The 19,435-nt window shown below is 39.1% G+C and overlaps 1 long non-coding RNA gene across 1 annotated transcript in view; it reads right to left on the bottom strand.

Annotated features, from left to right (window-relative positions):
* The window catches only part of LOC149128359 (uncharacterized), a 48,326-nt gene that overhangs the window by 3,936 nt on the left and 24,955 nt on the right, over positions 1 to 19,435 (bottom strand). The window contains exon 2 of the long non-coding RNA XR_016218044.1: positions 5,070 to 5,144. This is a non-coding gene — a long non-coding RNA (uncharacterized LOC149128359). The remainder of the gene's footprint in view (positions 1 to 5,069; positions 5,145 to 19,435) is intronic.

The raw sequence follows: 19,435 nt of genomic DNA, 5'->3' as shown, positions 1-19,435 counted from the left end.
AAAGAGAGAAATGGGCAAGTTGAAGACATCCCAGTAAAGCCAGATCAGAGGTTAGGGACTGAAGTCTCCAAGCACTAAAAACTTCAGCTGCAAGTAACCTCATCTCTACATCAACCCTCTATAACCAACCCACCTCTAAAGACTCCTGCATTTAGCTCCTTGGCCTTTGGATGGATCCTATGGAGCAACATCATGAATTCCCTACTGTGCTCTTGCACCTGCTGATGGAATTGACAATTGTCTGCACCTGGCTGGAGTGAGCGCCAAGCAACTGCTGAGAAACTCACCTGACATAGCACAATGACTGCCTCAAAGCCATAAACAAGATGAGACCACCCCCACACCTAAGTAACTCTGGAAAATGAGTGGAAAATATGAGAAACTACAGCTCTAGTTCTAGGATATTGAGTGTAGGCACTCAAGATTCACCTTGCAGACTCATTCCCTTGTTACCTCTACTCTGTTTTCCAAACAGATCCCTTATCATGTACAATCAATCCAGATATTCCCCTGCAACCATAAAGTGAGGGCTCTGTTCTGTTATATTCTTGGCTCAGTCTCAACTTGTATAGAGAGCAATTTTTGAAATTGAATTGTAGAAAAAAAACATACTTTTGAGCCATATTTTAAAGGCAAAACTAAAATCTCACAGGCATCAGATTCTGTGGTCATATTTCTATTTCTATTATGGGGTTTACTTTATCCAGGAATGTTTTGGAAGGTTTGGTTCCCTAATCAGCCAACAAGCCATGCCTGCAGAGAAATAGCCCATTTCCAAACACTCTTCACAGTACAGCTCCTCTGCTTTTCCATCTTCATCAACTCCACTCCTGAAATTCTGCCCTGCCTACTCCAAACACACTGCACTTCTCACAACACATCAGACCTCTTCACACCTCCCTGCCTTGCGCAATATTATTCCCTTTTGATGGCACAGACATCTTCATCTTACTTTCCCTATCTGAATCAGAGAAGGTCTGCAGACTGGCTGATTCCTTCAACCCAAAGCCATCTCTCCAAGTGTGGCCATGTGTTCTGCAATTAATTCCTTCCCTTTCCTCTCAGGGCTGTCCACATGTTTATTAAAGTCTCCTTACAGTACCCACACGATACCGTGTGTATACCAGCTCTTGCATACTAGCAGCTTGACTTTTACTGAAATATATTGAATTTTTTTACTTGTCAATTTTTTCACTGACATTATTCTTTCCTTGGAAGTGAGAACTAAATTATTTTATCCTTTTGTTTAGTAGTTCAGCAACTATTGACAATCTCCACTACATCAGAGATCACTCTGGACTCCAGGGATAAAATGAGAAAGATAACGGTTTTGTCTATCAAGTTCCACTAAAAGATTTCTTTTGGATTTTTAAGCTTTGGGGGTCACATCACAACATTTCAAGCATTTTAAAATGTATCAGAAAATTTATGAAGGAAGTTTGACACTTTTGTGCTTGACATTATTGGATACAAGTAACACAAAATAACTTTTGATTTTATAGCAATTATTCATATTAAAGACTTTGAAACAAAAATGAACTTTTGGAATGTAATAAAATATTTATAAATACTCAATTTAATGACAATGGAGCATTTATTAATTTGGATTTTCTTATTTTTAATTTTTTTAAAGACATTTTATTTTTTGAAAGGCAGTAACAGAGAGAGAGAGCCCAAGAAAGAGGGAGAGAGGAAGACATTGGTTCATTCCCATCTGGCCTTGATGATTAAGGCTTTGCTAGCTGTAAGCCAGGAGCCAGGAACCTGTTTATCTGGGTCTCCCACACGAAACACAGGGGCCAAATTACTTGGACCATCTTCTGCTGGTACATTAGCTGGGAGCTAAATCAGAAAGAGAGAAGTCAGGACTCAATTCTCTGATATGGGATCTAGCATTGCAGGCAGTGGTTTAACCTGTTGTGCTACTTAAATTTTTTATTACATTTTTAATTTGGACTTTCAGCATATTTTATATTTTAAAGTTCTAGGTAATATCCATCAGTAATAATAATATCCTAAAATGTAGGTAATACCCATGAGTAATATTATTGGTAATAATAATTATCCTCAAGTATAGGTAATATTCATCAGTAATAATAATATCCATCAATAGCTGGTCCTTTTCTCCTCTGAGACTATGGAAAACTGTAAATCTCAGTTTCTGTACTTGAGTAAAGCCATGTGATTAGTTCTGCCCAATGGAAGGAGAGTAGTGAGACTGAGAAGAGCCTGTGCTCAATTCTGCAGGCTCTTTCTACCTCTGCTTTGGCAATCAGGCTGTGTTTTCTATATGGTGCAGCCAAGAGATGGCAGAGCCATCAGCATGGGTTGATGAATGATTTTGTGGAGCCTAGAACATTCAAACCCTCATCACTAACCTATAATAGATATATAAAATAAGCTGCAAATATTAAGCCTCTTTCTTATAATAAGTCAGTAAGTCCTGGGGAATAATTGCTATTGCAACACAATCTCACCAGTACTGACAAACACAATGTGTCATTTTAATTTTTGTTTTTTAAGGTCTTGATGTGTCGAGGTCTTAGATACTATATCAGCATTACCTAACAAACAAAACAGTTTTAACTCCATGAGGGAAGATAGTAGATCAAATGAAAAGCTAAAATAAAGTTTAATAAACACAATTCATTCAACAGAGATTTACTGAGCTCATACTATATGGAAAGAAGTCATTTTTCCATGGGTCACATAGATTGCTTAAGGGTGTGGTGGATACTAGAAGAGATTCAGATTTCTAGTAAATAGGAGAAAGATGGGTGGATGCTCTATAGACAATCATTAGTGTGTGCAACAAGGCAGCAATTTCAAAAGTTAAATGGGCTTTTCACCAATGATCCCAAATAAAACAAGGGCAAGACACTTCTGAAACTAAAATAATAAAGACGGTATCTCAAGGAAGACAAACTAAGACATTGCACTGTTTTGTTTAAGATTACAGGCTATTAAAGGAGGCTAAGGGGATGGAATCCTGTAAGGAAAAACAGACCGTTCCATTAAAGAGAGAAGAAAGCATTTTCTCCTCAAGGCAAGTGCAAGAGAAAAGATGACAGTGATGAAGGAAAGTAAAAGAAAATGTAAGAAAAATATCTCAAAGCTTCTGGCCTAGGATGCTCCTCTCTCTAGAGTATCTTCAGCTGCTAATAATTCTATGGGTAAAACTCTGCTTCAGGGGTTGGCTTTTGGACTAGCATATTGGATGGAGTGCTTTGACTATGCTCTGATTCCAGCTTCCTGCTAGTGCACACCCTGGGAGGCAACAGATAATGGCTTCAGTACTTGAGTCCCTGCTACCCATGTGAGATGCCTGGATTGAGTTCTCAGTCCTGGCCCAGGCATGGCCATTGTAATCCTATGGGGAATAAACTAACAGAAAGGAGCCCTGTGTGTTACTGTCTCTGTTTGTCTATAAATAAATAAATAAATAAATATTTCAAGAATGCTACCTTGTATAGTGCTCACTGTGAAGCTGAGGATTGGGACTCAAGCTCCTTGTTGCTATATGTACTTGGAAGTATGCAGTTTTCTGTATTTTACAACAAAAGTTGATAATAATAATTTTTAAACATTTTACTTATTTGAAAGGCAGAGTTAGAGAGACAGACAGAAAGAGAGAAAGAGATCTTCCATCAACTCATTCACTTCCCAAATGGCCACAATGGCCAGGAATGAGCCAGATTAAAGCCAAAAGCCCGGAGCTCCATCTGGGTTTTCCATGTGGCTGGCAGGGACCCAAGTACATGGCCATCTTCTGCTGCTTTCCCAGGTGCATTAGCAGGGAGCTGGATCAGAAGTGGAATGGCCAGGATTCAAACCTGCATTCATGTGGGATGTCAGCATCACAGGTGGCAACTCATTCCACTGCATCACAATGCTAGCCCCAACAATAATCATTTTTTTTTAAATATGCCTTATTAAGGCAAAATTTAAGTACAGTAAAATTCATCAATTTTAAGCTTATAACTTAATGTGTTTTGAAGGTATGAGTCCTATATCCAGCACCATTATTTAAATAGAAAACATTTTCCTCACTGAAAAATGTTTCCTTTATCCCTTTGATGAATACCCTCTTTGAAATGTGGCCTTAAGAATGTTGCTAACCTTACTTTTATGAGTGAACTTCAATTAGATTGCATCAGAAATGGTAATCCTATATCCCTTACTGGTAATTGGTTAAAATGAGTATGAAAATCTAACTACTTCTGACCTAGGAGAAGACTGCTCTAGACTTCTGGAAAAGGACAGCATCCTCTTCTGGGCCTGATGGAGTAACTGATGCTGGACTAGGTATTGAACACTAAACAACAGAAAAGTGGAGAAAACTTGTTGAAGCTGTTTCTAGGCTTTAGAAAACAGGTAGTGTAGAACTGTGATGCCTTGTGTTGATTCTCAGTATCTGTCCAGATTGTAACGCAGAGAGCCGTAAGTCAAAAGAAAGGGAAGGGCAGAAACTGGAGCAGAGCAGCTAACGTTGGTGAAGCAGAGTACCAGAGAGAATGGAATAGAACGAAGCAGGAAAAGAGTACCAGAAATATGTATCAGGGTCTCCTGAGTCTTGGCTGAATTCTTGAAGGTGCCACATGGCTAGTCAGAGAACAACTACAATAAAAAGAACAATTATCAAGTGCTATAAGCTGAATATCTAGTAGGAAGGTTTGAATTGGGACCAATTAGAGCAGAAAGGTCTTAATAATACCAAAATAATTTACAGACACCCCAGAAAGGCCATTAGCCTATGTTCCCTAACTTCCTTAATAGCTTTCCAGCTTAATTATTGCAGGGCATAGCTTAGTTTTTCCTCCTTGAGAAATAAGCAGATTTCTTTGTATCAAAAATTGTCTTACTCACAGTTAGAGAAAATGAATACATTTTTGAATGGCACAATTTCCACAACCAATAAAGAAAGAAATATCATCTCAAAGATCGACATCTATTAACAAATTCAGTTGCAACCATAAACTTTACTAATGAGAAAATGGCAGTCCCATTTTCTAGCTTCACCCAGATGGAGAACACTATCAAACATTTCATGAAAACATAACATGACTTACACAAACTTTCCTAGGAAACAGAAGAGAACACTTTCATAACGCTCCATGTGGTCAGTATAACCCTGGTGCCAACACCTGCAAAAACACCATGAGAAAACTATAGACCAATAATAGAGGAAAAATGTTTAACAAAATATTTAAAATTTGAATATAGGAATACAGGAAAAATAATATGAGGGTACTTCAAAAGATTTATGGAAAATTAAATTAAAAGATGATTTTTATTTTAGTGCAGAAAGATTTTGAAATCCATGCATATTATGTTTATAATACAGATTCTTCAGGAACTTTTTGAAGAATCCTCACATGCACATGAAATCACAAGATTTCAAAATCTTTTTGCATGTATCTTTACATTCTATTTTGCATGAACTTTTTGAAGTTCCCTTAAACACGTCAGCTAAACTGACTTTATACCAGGAATGTAAAATTTATTTACTATTTTAAAGCCAATCAATATAATTCATTATATTAACATAATGAAAGCAACTAATCATATAATCATTTCGACAGGTTCATAAAAAGAAAAGAGAATTTGACAAAAGCTGTGGGGAGCAACTCGGACTAGACTGTTACTGAAATTAAGACTTATTCTATGCATCTGCTCTCCCACAATATGGCGCTGGGAAAGGAGTAAACAGCTTCTACCCAGCTGCCTCTCACCAACTTGACAAGCTGCAGGAGCTGCTCCTGATTGGAGGAGAGCGGCGTGCTCGGCGTGTGGGCAGCCGAGTTGGGATTGGCGGAGGAGGACTATATAGGAGGAGAGAGACGGCATGGTGGTGTGGGTTGGTTGGAGAGTGCGTTGGAGAGTTCGCAGGGAAGTTCGTTACTTTGTTCTTTCTCATTTCTCTCTACTCATTCTTGCTTTGGGAGTTTGCTGTTTACTTATTCTTACTTTACTATAGAAAGGACTTGTAAAAAAAGGGGAACAACAAGCGCCCGGTCCGGTGCGGCTCCTCCGCGTGCGGAGGAGCAGCAAAAAGCTTAAATCCATCCCTAATAAAAACACTCAGAAAGCTAGGAATAAAAAGAAATGCGATCTGATAAAGGACATTTACCCCCCCCCCAAAAAAAAAAAAGAAAAGAAAGAACCATAGCTTCTTAATTTTTTTCTTTTTGACAGGCAGAGTGGACAGTGAGAGAGAGAGAGACAGAGAGAGAAAGGTCTTCCTTTGCCATTGGTTCACCCTCCAATGACCGCCACGGCTGGCGTGCTGCGGCCGGAGCACCGCGCTGATCCGATGGCAGGAGCCAGGTACTTATCCTGGTTTCCCATGGGGTACAGGGCCCAAGTACTCCGGCCATCCTCCACTGTACTCCCTGGCCACAGCAGAGAGCTGGCCTGGAAGAGGGGCAACCAGGACAGAATCCGGCGCCCCGACCAGGACTAGAACCCGGTGTGCCGGTGTGCCGATGTGCCGGCGCCGCAAGGCGGAGGATTAGCCTAGAGAGCCGCGGCGTCGGCCAGCTTCTTAATTTTTAATGGAGGATAAATAAGCATGATTCCCCTAAGATCAGGAAGAAAGTAATGCATCTTCTATGTTATGTCATAGTAAGTATCCTAGCCAGTACAATTGGCAAGCAAGAAGATTGAAAAGATAGAGCCGGCGCCGCGGCTCAATAGGCTAATCCTCCACCTAGCGGCACCAGCACACTAGGTTCTAGTCCCGGTCGGGGTGCTGGATTCTTTCCCGGTTGCCCCTCTTCCAGGCCAGCTCTCTGCTGTGGCCGGGGAAGGCAGTGGAGGATGGCCCAAGTGCTTGGGCCCTGCACCACATGGGAGACCAGGAGAAGCACCTGGCTCCTGCCTTTGGATCAGCGCCATGCGCAGCGGCCATTGGAGGGTGAACCAACGGCAAAAGGAAGACCTTTCTCTGTGTCTCTCTCTCTTTCACTATCCACTCTGCCTGTCAAAAAAAAAAAAAAAAAAAAAAAGATAGAAATCTATAATTCCAATGTTCTTGCATCCTTAGAAAAATCTCTAAAAGACCTACAGAATGTATAAAACAACACTAAAACTAATCAGTGAATTTAACAGAGTACAGGATTCAAAGCCAAGATACAAAAGTCAACAAACCAAACCTAAAATTAATATGGAAAGAGAAATAATTAAATTTGGAGAATAACCAAAATTGAAACAAAAAATACAAAAGATCAGTGAAATAAAGAGTTGATTTTTTTTTTTTTTTTTTGACAGAGTGGATAGTGAGAGAGAGAGACAGAGACAAAGGTCTTCCTTTTGCCATTGGTTCACCCTCCAACGGCCGCTGCTCACCGCGCTGATCCAAAGCCAGGAGCCAGGTGCTTCTCCTGGTCTCCCATGGGGTGCAGGGCCCAAGCACTTGGGCCATCCTCCACTGCCTTCCCCGGCCACAGCAGAGAGCTGGCCTGGAAGAGGGGCAACCGGGATGGAATCCGGCGCCCCGACCGGAACTAGAACCTGGTGTGCCGGCGCCACTAGGTGGAGGATTAGCCTATTGAGCCGCGGCGCCGGCCAGAGCTGGTTTTCTAAAATAAATAAATAAATAAATAACACAATTGATACACCACTGGTAAAACTAACCAAAAAAAAAAAAAGAAGAAGAAGAAGAAGAAGACCCAAATTAATAAAATCAGATGAAAAAGGAGATGTACCAATGGATACCACAGATATAAAAAGAATCATCAGCAATTACTGCAAACTGACATATGCCAACAAATTGGAAAATTAAGAAGAAATGGATAGATTCATGAACACATACAATTTACCAAAATTGAGTCATGAAGACATAGAAAACCTAAATAGACCAATCACCAAGTTGGAGACTGAATAAGTAATAAAGACACTCTCAACAAAGAAAAGACCAAGACTGGGAGGCTTTATTGCTGAATTCTACCAGACTTTTAAAGAAGAACTAATTCCAATTCTTCAAAAGCTTTTAAAAAAACAACTGAAAGGGAGGGAATCTTCCCAAGCTCCTTCTATGAGGCCATCATCACCTTAACTCCAAAAAGAGAAAAGATACAACAAAGAAAGAGAACTATAGATGAACATCCCTGATGAACATAGATGCAAAAATTATTGAATCCAACAACACATCAGAAAAGTCTCTTGCCCAGATGAACTGAGAGTTATCCCTGGTATGCAGGGATGATTAAATATCCACATCAATAAATATGATACATAACATTAACAAGTTGAAGAATAAAAAACATAATTATCTCAATAGATGCAGAGAAAGCAATTAAAAAATACAACATTCTTTTATGATAAAAACCTTAAGCAAATTGGGTAAAGAAGGAACATTCCTCAACATAATCAAGGAATTATATGACAAATTCACAGCCAGAATATTGAATGGGGAAAAGTTAGAAGCATTTCCACTAAGATCCAGAACCAGATAAGGATGCCCTTACTTTCCCAATATAGTTCTAGAAGTTTTATCCAGAGATATTAGGCAATAAAAAGAAATCAAAATAATAAAAATGTGAATAGGACTGATCTTACAAGTTCTTGTCATCTGCAAACAGGGCTAATTTGACTTACTTGGAAAGGAGTAAGGAGTAAGTTAAATTATCGCTGTTTGCAGATGACAAGAACTTGTAAGATCAGTCCCATTCACAATAGCTACAAAGGAATTTAAATAGCATGGAGTAAATTTAACCAAGGAGGTGAAACATCTCTATAATGAAAATTACAAAACATTAAAGAAATAAACATAAGAAGACACAAAAATGGGAAAATATTTCATGCTTGTGATTTGGAAAAATCAATATCATCAAAATGCCCATACTACCAATATCAATTTACAGATTCAATGCAATCCCAATCAAAATATCATTGACATTCTTCTCAGGTCTAGAAAAAATAATGCTAAAATTCATATGGAAACATAGAGACCCAAAATAGCTAAAGCAATCTTATACAACAAAAACAAAGCCAAAGACATCACAATACCAGATTTCATTGCATACTACAGGTCGGTTATAATCAAAACAGCCTGGTACTGACACAAAAATAGACATATAGATCAATGGAACAGAATATAAACCCCAGAAATCAATCCATACATCTAAATCAACTAATCTTTGATAAAGGAGCTAAAATCAATCCCTGGAGAAAGTACAGTCTGTTCAACAAATGGTGCTGGGAAAATTGGATCTCTGTGTGCAGAACTATGAAACAAAAACCTTACCTTATACCTTACACCAAAAAAATCAACTCAAAACGGATCAAAGATCTAAATCTACAACCTGATACCATCAAATTACTAAAGAACATTGGGGAAACCCTGCAAGACATTGGCATATACAAAGACTTCTTGGAAAAGACCATAGATGCACAGACAATCAAAGCCAAACTAGACAAATAGAATTACATCAAGCTCAGAAGCTTCTGCACTGTAAAGGAAACGCTCAGCCAAGTGAAGAAGCAACTGACAGAATGGGGGGAAATATCTGCAAACTATGCAACTGATAAAGGATTAATATACAGAATCTATAAAGAACTCAAGAAACTCAATAACAACAAACAATCCAGTTAAGAAATGGGCAAAGAACTTCAACAGGCATTTTTCAAAAGAGAAAATTCAAAAGGCCAACAGACACATTAAAAATGCTCAGGATCACTAGCTATCAGGGAAATGCAAATCAAAACCACAATAAGGTTTCACCTCACCTCAGTTAGAATGGCTGTCATACAGAAATCAACAAACAACAAATGCTGGTGAGGTTATAGGGAAAAATGTTCTCTAATCCACTGTTGGTGAGAATGCCAACTAGTATAGCCATTATGGAAGACAGTATGTAGATTCCTCAGAAATCTGAACATAGATCTACAATACGACCCAATCATCCCACACTCGGGAATTTATCCAAATGAAATGAAATCAATATGTGAAGGAGTTATCTGTACCCTTATGTTTTTTGCAGCTCAATTCACAATAGCTAGGATATGGAATCAATCCAGATGCCCATCTATTCAGGGCTGGATAAAGAAAATGTGGTATATATACACTATGTAAACTACTCAGCCATAATAAAGAATGAAATCCTGTCTTTTGCAACAAAATAGTGCAACTGGAAACCATTACACTTATTGAAATAAGCCAGTCCCAAAAAGACAAATAGCACATGTCTTCCCATATCTATGCTATCTAATAAATATAAAGTATATGAGTGAAACTGACATTTTGAGATTTGATTATTTTTACAGATCTTGTCTTGACCATTGAAGAACAGTGTTTTTTTTTTTCCTTCTTGTGGGGAGCAACCCGGACTAGACTAAGTTACTGGAATTAAGACTTATTCTATGCATCTGCTCTCCCACAATATGGCGCTGGGAGAGGAGGAAACAGCTTCTACACAGCTGCCTCTTGCCAACTTGAGTGATGACCTCCAGGAGCTGATCCTGCTCCTGATTGGAGGAGAGCAGCGTGCTCGGCGTGTGGGTAGCAGAGTTGGGATTGGTGGAAGAGGACTATAAAGGAGGAGAGAGACAACATGCACCAGGAACATCTAAGGGGAACATCTAGCTGAAGGAACACCTGTGCAGCCCCCGAGAGAGCCGGCCGGCAGTGTGCCGCTCCCCCGCGGAAGTGGGGACTGTGGCAGGGGGAACCGCCCTTCCACGGAGGTGGAAGGGACGGTAGCCAACCCAGGAAGAACCAGCAGCAAACCCGGGGAGGGCCAAGCAGACGAAAGAACAGCGCAGGGTCCTGTGTTGTTCCTCCACGAAGACGGGGAGCGACACTTCTTACTATTTGTTGAATTGTTTAGTTAGTGGAGGGTTAATCTAATCATTATAAAATAAACTGAAAGTATGTCATTGTAAAAAAAAAAAAAAAATAAGAAAGGGGGAAGGGGCCAGCGCCGCAGCTCACTAGGCTAATCCTCCGCCTGCGGCGCTGGCACTCTGGATTCTAGTCCCGGTTGGGGCACCGGATTCTGTCCCAGTTGCTCCTCTTCCAGTCCACTTCTCTGCTGTGGCCCTGGAAGGCAGTGGAGGATGACCCAAGTGCTTGGGCCCTGCACCCGCGTGGGAGACCAGGAGAAGGCGCCAGGCTCCTAGCTTCAGATCAGTGCAGCACGCCAGCCATAGCGGCCATTTGGGGGGTGAACCAACGGAAGGAAGACCTTTCTCTCTGTCTCTCTCTCACTGTCTAAATCTGTCAAAAAAAAACAGATTTAAAAAAATAAAAAAAGAGCGGAGTGTGGGAAAATGGGCAGGAAAGAGGGCAAGGTGGAAAGTATCACTATGTTCCTAAATCTGTACATATGAAATTTGTTTATAGTATATAAATAAAAAATTATAATAAATAAATAGTCAATTATAGCAGCTGGTATTGTGGTATAGCAGCTAAAGCCTCAGCTTGAAACACTGGCATCCCCTAGGACACCCATGTGCATGCCAGATGCTCCAATTCCAATTCAGCTCCAGCAAATGCACCTGGGAAAGCAGTGGATGTTGACCCAAGTGTTTGGGCCCTTGTTACCCTTGTAAGAGATGCAGATGAAGCTCTTGACTTCAGCCTGGCTCAGTGCTTAAAACTGAGGCCATCTGCAGAATGAACCAGCAGATTAAAGATTGATCTCTCTCTCTCTCTCTCTCTCTCTCTCTCTCTCTCTGTCTCTCTCTCTCTCTCCTCCCCTATAACTGACTTTTGAAATAGATAACCTTTTTTTAAAAAAAAGTCAATTATAATGTCAACAAGAAAATAATTGGGAAAAGAATTTTTTTAACAAAATTAATACCTTATGATCAAGAAAATAAATTATAAGATAAATTACTCCAGTAATAGTAATATGTGCAAGATTTGAGCACTGAACACTAGAAACAATATTGAGAGAAACTAAAGAATGTATAATGAATTAGTAAGTAAATCATGCTTTGGCTTGAAGATCTAAAGTTTTTTTAAGATATCAATTTCCTAGGAATCTAAGATTCTACACAAAATCAAAGTTTCAGCAAGATTTCTGGAGAAATTAACAAGATGATCGATAAAGAGTTCATGGAAAAAATGGAATTATAACTCACAGTATAATTATAATGCATATTTTCCATGAACTTTTTGAAGAACCTTATAATAAGCAAAGGAAGGCAGTCATAAAGATCATACTGTATGGTTCCATTCATATAAAGCTCTAAGACAGGCAAAGTTACCATATAGTAATAAAGATCAGGTAAGTAATTGTCCAGGCTGCAAATCAGAGTTGTCCAGGGATGATAGAGGAATTTTATAGGTTCCTTGGGAAGGATGAATACCCTTCTCCAAGTTTATTGAAATGAGTAAAAATTATTACATGTATAGTATATGTCAATAAAGTTGCTTTCAAAAAAATTTATTTTATTTTTGAAGGTTTTTTTAGTTTCTGTTTAGTATATGTGCTGCCAAAGTGAGCACTAGTTAATTTTTAACAGATTCAATATAGTTGATAGTGAAAATTCTAAGAATATAATATTTCCTTTCTCTCTCTCTCTCTCTCTCTCTCCCCCCCACTCCTTTTTTTAAATAAAGCTGCTTTTAAAAAAATACTTATGGGGCTCGTGTGGTACAGAGCTTTAAGCCATAGGTTGCAACACCAGGCATTTCATATCAGAGTACCAGTTAAAGTCCTGGCTACTCCATCCCAGATCCAGATTCCTGCTATTGTGCCTGGGAAAGCAGCAGAACATGTCCCAAGTATTTGGATCCCTGCCACTCATGTGGGAGACCAATGGAGTTCCTGGCTCCAAACTTAGACCTGGTCCAGACCTAATTGTTGTGGCCACGTTGGAAGTGAACCAGTGCATGGAAGATTTTTCTCTCTCTCCTTCTCTCCCTGTCACTCTTGTCTTTAAATACATAGATAGATAAATTAATCTTTTTTAAAAAATAGTTGCTAAACATATCTCTAAAGAAAGTACTACAGTATACTTTCCCAGTATTTTTTTGGCAATAAATTTACATATGGTCTGAACAACATGGCGATAGAATTTCCTGTGGCAAAGATTAGAAGATGTTAGTTCACGTTCTTCTGAGAATTTTGGTTAACATTTTTGAAGTTTGAATTAGTTTGTTCCCTCAAGTACAAAAGGGATAATTATTTCACGTTACTTTGTTCATGAAAGATTGTCATCCTCAGCCTTTGCAGGTTCTTTTTCTTATTTTATTATTTATTTTCTCCTTTCATCCTAATCGGTCCCTGCCTTTTCCAACTACTCAGCCCACTAGGTAGCCACTTTAAAATTTAATTTATGCATTGATTATGTGTATGTACCACATAAAATATGCTTTGTTTATGTGTTTATATTTCTAATTTATGTGCTTCTTTTTTGCATTCATTACAGAATTTTCAGACTTTCTATGTGGCTATACATCCGGTTGTTTTGCTACTTCTAATTCTGCTTTGTCTACAGCATAATTTTCTGTAGCATATGCCCCCCTTACTTTATGTATCCATTTCCTTATTGATGACCATCTAGATTGGCTCTGTATCCTAAGAGGGATAAGGACTTACTTTGATTCACATGTGCATGATATACGCCCAGAAATGAGGTTGCTGGCCCACAAAGTGCAGTCAGATTTAGCTTAACTTAGTTTCCAGAAACATTGGGCGAGTTTGTATTCCTACCAGCAATGCATTATACATATTAAACTTAGGCATTTTTAAAATTAAAAATTATTTTCATTTTATTTGAAAGGCAGATAGACAGGCAAAGAGAGACCTTCCATCTGCTTGTTCATTCCCCAAATGCCAGCAACAGCCAGGGCGGGACCAGGTCAAAGTTAGGACCCTGGAATTCAATCTGGTTCTCCCGCTTAGGTGGCAGACCCAACTACTTGAGTCACCACTGCTGCACTTGCAGAAAGGTGAAATCAGAAGCAGAACAGCTGGTACTTTCTCCAACCAAGTACTTTTGTATGGAATGCAGGATTCCAAGCAGCATCTTAACAGCTGTGCCAAACACCAGCCCCACAGCTTAAGTTTATTACAAATGTACTGTGGGGGCTGGCGTTGTGGCATAGTAGGTTAAGCCACCTCCTGCAATGCTGACATCCCATGTGGGCACCAATTCAAGTCCTGGCTGTTCCACTTCTAATCCAGCTCCCTGCTAATGTGCCTGGGAAAGCAGCGGAGGATGATCCAAGTGCTTGGGCCCCTGCGCTCACATGGAGGCCTGGAAGAAACCCCTGGCTCTTGGCTTTGGCCTCGCCCAGCCCCAGCCATTGTGCCCACTTGAGGAGTGAGATCTCTCTCTGTAACTCTGCCTTTCAAACAAATAAATCTTTAAAAAAAAAAAAAGTTTTCATCACTATGGAAAAATAATTTGGCTCTGTTTCTAGGTATCCCACATACATAAGGAAGAAAGAATCCAGGAAATTCTTCATCTCCCTTCCCAGGGAGGTCAGGCCTTGAATTCTAAGGGCTGGGATTTTCATTAGATCCAAGGAAGAATAAACAATTATATTGTGTTTTGGAGCCAAAAGGAATAGCCACACAGGAATCTACTACCACTGAAGGAAGCCCCTAAATAGATCTTTGTGCTTCAACGGTCTAGATCCATTTAGAAAACTAAAGCTTTGGAAAGGAAAGAATTTACAGAGTATTATCTGGATGCTGACTGCGGTTGATTCTCTAGAATTGCACACATGCCATGGGTGTGAAAGAACTATGTAAGGCTAAGATTGGACAACAATTGCTACATTCCTAAAGTGAAAGTTCCAAGATTTCTCTGGTTAAACTTGGTACAGTGGAAATGAATCACAAACTGGAGTGATTAACCTCAAATAGACTGCTATATTTGCTTTTGGGGACACTGAAAGTACCCAAGCAAGGGAACAGAGGCAGTGAAATGAAATGTGTGGTAATGAACTTTTAAGCCATCTTAGCAGATGGCACTAGATTTCGCCTTATTTAAATTTTTTTACAAAAGAGATTTCCCCAGGGCTTAGTCCAGGAATCTTTGCTTATCCCTCTACCATCTTTCCCTTGTTGATCTCATAAATTTATAGAATTTTAAATGCCACTTTTATCCATATGCTGATTTCTATTTAATTAGTGCATGCACACAGCAAAACTGTACATAATCTACCTTAATCTTCATTGAACTTGTCACTATTTATTTTTTGTTTACTTTTAACATGTGTGCTGTTCTCCCAACTACATTGTATATTAGCTCAGATAGGAGCCCTGTCTTTTTTTATTTACCAAATACCCAAATACATATCTATTTTTTCCCAGAATACTTCCTGAGTAAATAATTAATAAACATTTGTTGAGTGAATGAATAAATAAGTGATTTGTAACTCTAAATTCAACTAATCTATATGTGTTATATTAAAAAAATAAAGAAAAACATTTCCTAAACCTCATCCTCTTTTTATTAATAATCCTGGAATATAGAGGTCTCTGTCTCCTTTACCCCATCACTTTCCATTCTCATCTCTGATGCACAGAGGACCTTCTTCCATAAAAATAGAACTATGTTAGTGCTCTGATTTATGACACAAAAGAAAAATTTGCTTTCCTTAAAGACTGTCCGTTGAAGAAAATAAATAGGTTCCTAGGACAACAAAACTGACCAGACGCCACAAGGCGTAGGGGAAAGGAACAGAAATGAGGCAATAAAAGGACAGAAGGCAAGATCTCTGTGAGTGAGATCTCAGTGGAAAGAACAGGTCTTCAAAGAAGGAGGTACCTTTCTCTGAAGGGAGGAGAGAACCTCCACTTTGACTATGACCTTGTCTAAACAAGATAAGAATCGGAGAACTCAGAGGGCTTCCATAGCCTTGGAAACTCATGACTGCAGCATAGGGAGATTACTGATGCCATAGACAGGAGTGTCAATTGGTAAAGTCAACAACAGGAGTCACTGTGCACTTACTCCTCATGTAGGATCTCTGTCCTTAATGTGCTGTGCATTGAGATTTAATGCAATAACGAGTACTCAAATAATATATTTCACTTTGTGTTTCTATGGGGGTGCAAACTGTTGAAATCTTTACTTAATGCATACTAAACTGATCCTCTGTAAAAAAAAAAAAAAAAAAAAAAAAAAAAAAAGAAGAAGAAGAAGAAGAAATTATCAGTTCCCAACTTGACTCTCACTGGGATTAAACATGACAATAGGTCTGATTTGATTTCATCATCATTAAAAAAAATCATCTATTATTTTTCACTTTATGTTTCTGTGTGGGAGCAAACTGTTGAAATCCTTACTTAATGTATACTAAGCTGATCTTCTGTATATTAAGATAATCGAAAATGAATCTTGATGTGAATGGAAGGGGAGAGGGAGTGGGAAAGGGGAGGGTTGTGGGTGGGAGGGACGTTATGGGGGGGAAGCCATAGTAATCCATTATTCGTACTTTGGAAACGTATATTCATTAAATAAAAGTTAAAAAAAAAAAAAAAGGCAAGATACTAACAAAAGGAACATATCCTTTGGTGCCTATCTGATGTCATTGTGTTTGGGCTAACAGGTAACCTAGGGGAAATATTCCCTGGCACTCTCTGAACTATGAATATACTTGTTATATAAAGTCAATCATCAAACCAAATTCTTTCTTATAGTGTCTGAACTCACACTTTCCAAATGTTTCTAGACAGAGTTACCATTCAAAACAAACCCTGATTCTCAACGAACTAAAATTGTTCCTCATCTATCGATTTGCTAAGATATGACTCAGGCACTGCATAACCACACCATAATTTGGGTTCTCGTTATTCTACTTTAGATTGGAATAAAATATCACAAAGAATGGGACAGCTATATGCGGCAGTATAAAGGAGACTAGGGAATAAGAAACAAGCTGGGGCAGGCATTGGGGTAACAGCAGATCAAACTGCCATCTGCTATGCCACATCCTATTTATGAGTGCCAATTTGACTCCCAGCTGCTACACTTTCAATCCAGCTCCCAGATAACGCACCTTGGAAAGCAGTGGAAGATGACCCAAGTGCTTAGGCCACTGCCACCACCATGGGAGACCTGGATAGAGTTCTTGGCTCCTGGCTTCAACCTGGTTCAGCCTGGGCCATTACAGACATTTGAGGAGTGAACCAGCAGACAGAAGACCTGTCTCTCTTCCTGCCTCCACCACTCTGCCTTTCAAATAAATAAATACATCTGAAGGAGAAGAAGGAGGAGGAGGTGGAGGAGACAAGCAATGGGCAGTTCAGAATCTACAATTAAGCAGGGAGCTGGGGAGAAGAACATTTCAGGTCCTGTCTGTTTTTCAGTGCTAGGGTCAAGGAAATGTCTTCCAAGCTGGAAAGTAAATGAAAATATTCTAACAGTTTCTACTTGACTCTGCATGGTACACCATGCTAAAAATAGCTATTACAGATAATGAATAGCACATTATTAATTTATTTAAATGAAGGGTCTTTATCTCTGATTCTTCCATCTTTGCCCTGCTAGCTAAATTTTGCCTGAAGCAAAGAACATGCTGGTGCTTGCTAGACTATAGGTTTTTCTCATTAAAATGATTTTAGAGTCTCCCAGTACAATAAACATGACCTGTTGTCACTATTTCTATTACTATTTCTTTGGGCTATCACTTTGGAAGGCTATATTGAATTACAGCAAGTGACTCTGTAGCAGAGTCTTCTTAAGTTTTTTTTTAAAGATTTATTTATTTATTTGAAAGGCAGAGTTATAGAGGGAGGGAGGGAGGGAGAAAGAGAGAAAGAGAGAGAGAGAGAGAAATGTATCTTCCCCCAAATGGCTGCAATGGCCAGAGCTGGGCCAGACCTAGACCAGGAGCCAAGTGCTTCCTCCGGGTTTCCTAGGCGGGTGCAGGGGCCCAAGGACTTGGGCCTTCTTCCACTGCTTTCCCAGGCCATAGCAGAGAGCTGGATCAGAAGTGGAGCAGTCAGAACTTGAACCCACACCCATACGGAATGCAGGCACTGCAGGCAGGGGCCCAAGCCACTACTAACAAAAGCCCTAGCCCCTTCCTAAGCTTTTGTTAGTCATAAGAACAAGTGGGAGTGACAATGAATATTTTAAAATCAGTAAGACTTGTGTTCTCCAAAGGTAAATTATATAACCATGCTTAATTTTAGCTTTATTATCAGTAAAGTTATAGCCATATTATATATTCACATGTATGTTGCAGAATTATTAATTATAAGCAATTAATATATTACACACAAAGCATTTGATAGGTGATTATAAATGGTACCTATAATTATAGCTCTCAGAAGTTGCAAAAAAATTCTCATTAAATCATATGAATTATCAAACACATTATCAATACTTCATTTAGGATTTACATGCAAGCACAGTAGCAGACATATTGATATCATGAAAGAGACATAACCATATATAAGCAAGGGTAATAATAAAGTGGCTCTCCTGTCAATATTGGCAGCATGAAACAAAATTAACCAAACTGAAAACAAGGGGAAGAGCTTTTATTTCCAGCCATAATAGCATAGCCAATCATGACCCTATCTTATCTCATTTGTCCTTCTATAACAAAATACCATAGACTGGCTAATTAAAGGATGATAGAATTTTATTTCTCACAATCTTGGAGGCTAGGAAATCAAGATCATGATGCTGGGAAATTCAGGGTCTGGTGAAGGTTCATTCTCTGCATCCAGGATTCTGTCTTGTTACTGAATCCTCATACGGTGGAAAGCAAAAGGGTAGAAAAGGGCCAAGCTAGTTCACTCCAGAGCTTTTATCAGGGCATTAATAGCATTCAAAATGATGGGCTTCTGATGATCCAATAACCTCCCATATGTGGGTTAAGTTCCAACATGAATTTTGGAGGGACATGCATATTCAGATTATGGCAGCTCCCATAAAGTAAGACAAAAGAAAAAAGAGAATTAAAAAAGAAGTACTTAGGCTGCCAAGGCTTAAAGGAACAAGATCCCAAAGCAAAGCGAAGCCGAAGTGTTCCCTTGGACAACTTCCTAAGTTTTGGTGCTGTGCAAATGGCTATGTACCTGGGTAGAATGCATTTACTAAGAGTTTCTGGTGATCTCACTGGAGAGAAAAGTCAAAAGATACAGTCCAAAGAGGCCAATACAGTAATTACAGAGAAAAAAGCAAGTTTGAAAGAGTCAAATATTTAAAATACACAAAGCATGAGGTTCAGAAACTCAATAGAATGCCACTGAAAAGAAAAACAGACTTTTCAATAATCTGACAGTGCCAAGGAGATATTAGAATAATGATCCAGCATAAAGAAGAAATGCTAACTAATATCCCAGCTTCTCAGTTAAGATCATTACTCTATATCCCTAAGAGTGGGGGTAAACAAGATGTATATTTGACTTAATAAAAATTACAACACAGGCAACTTATGTCAAATGAATTATTGATTAAGGTGATTTTACCCTCACCCTAGCTTCCTGATAGAGAACATAGTGAGCCATTTCTG

The sequence above is a fragment of the Oryctolagus cuniculus genome, chromosome 1 (assembly GCF_051225735.1).
Source record: "Oryctolagus cuniculus isolate XC-2025 breed Fujian yellow rabbit chromosome 1, ASM5122573v1, whole genome shotgun sequence".
Taxonomy (NCBI): domain Eukaryota; kingdom Metazoa; phylum Chordata; class Mammalia; order Lagomorpha; family Leporidae; genus Oryctolagus; species Oryctolagus cuniculus.
The sequence above is the reverse complement of the archived record's forward strand: the minus strand, read 5'-3'. Positions and strand labels throughout refer to the sequence as shown.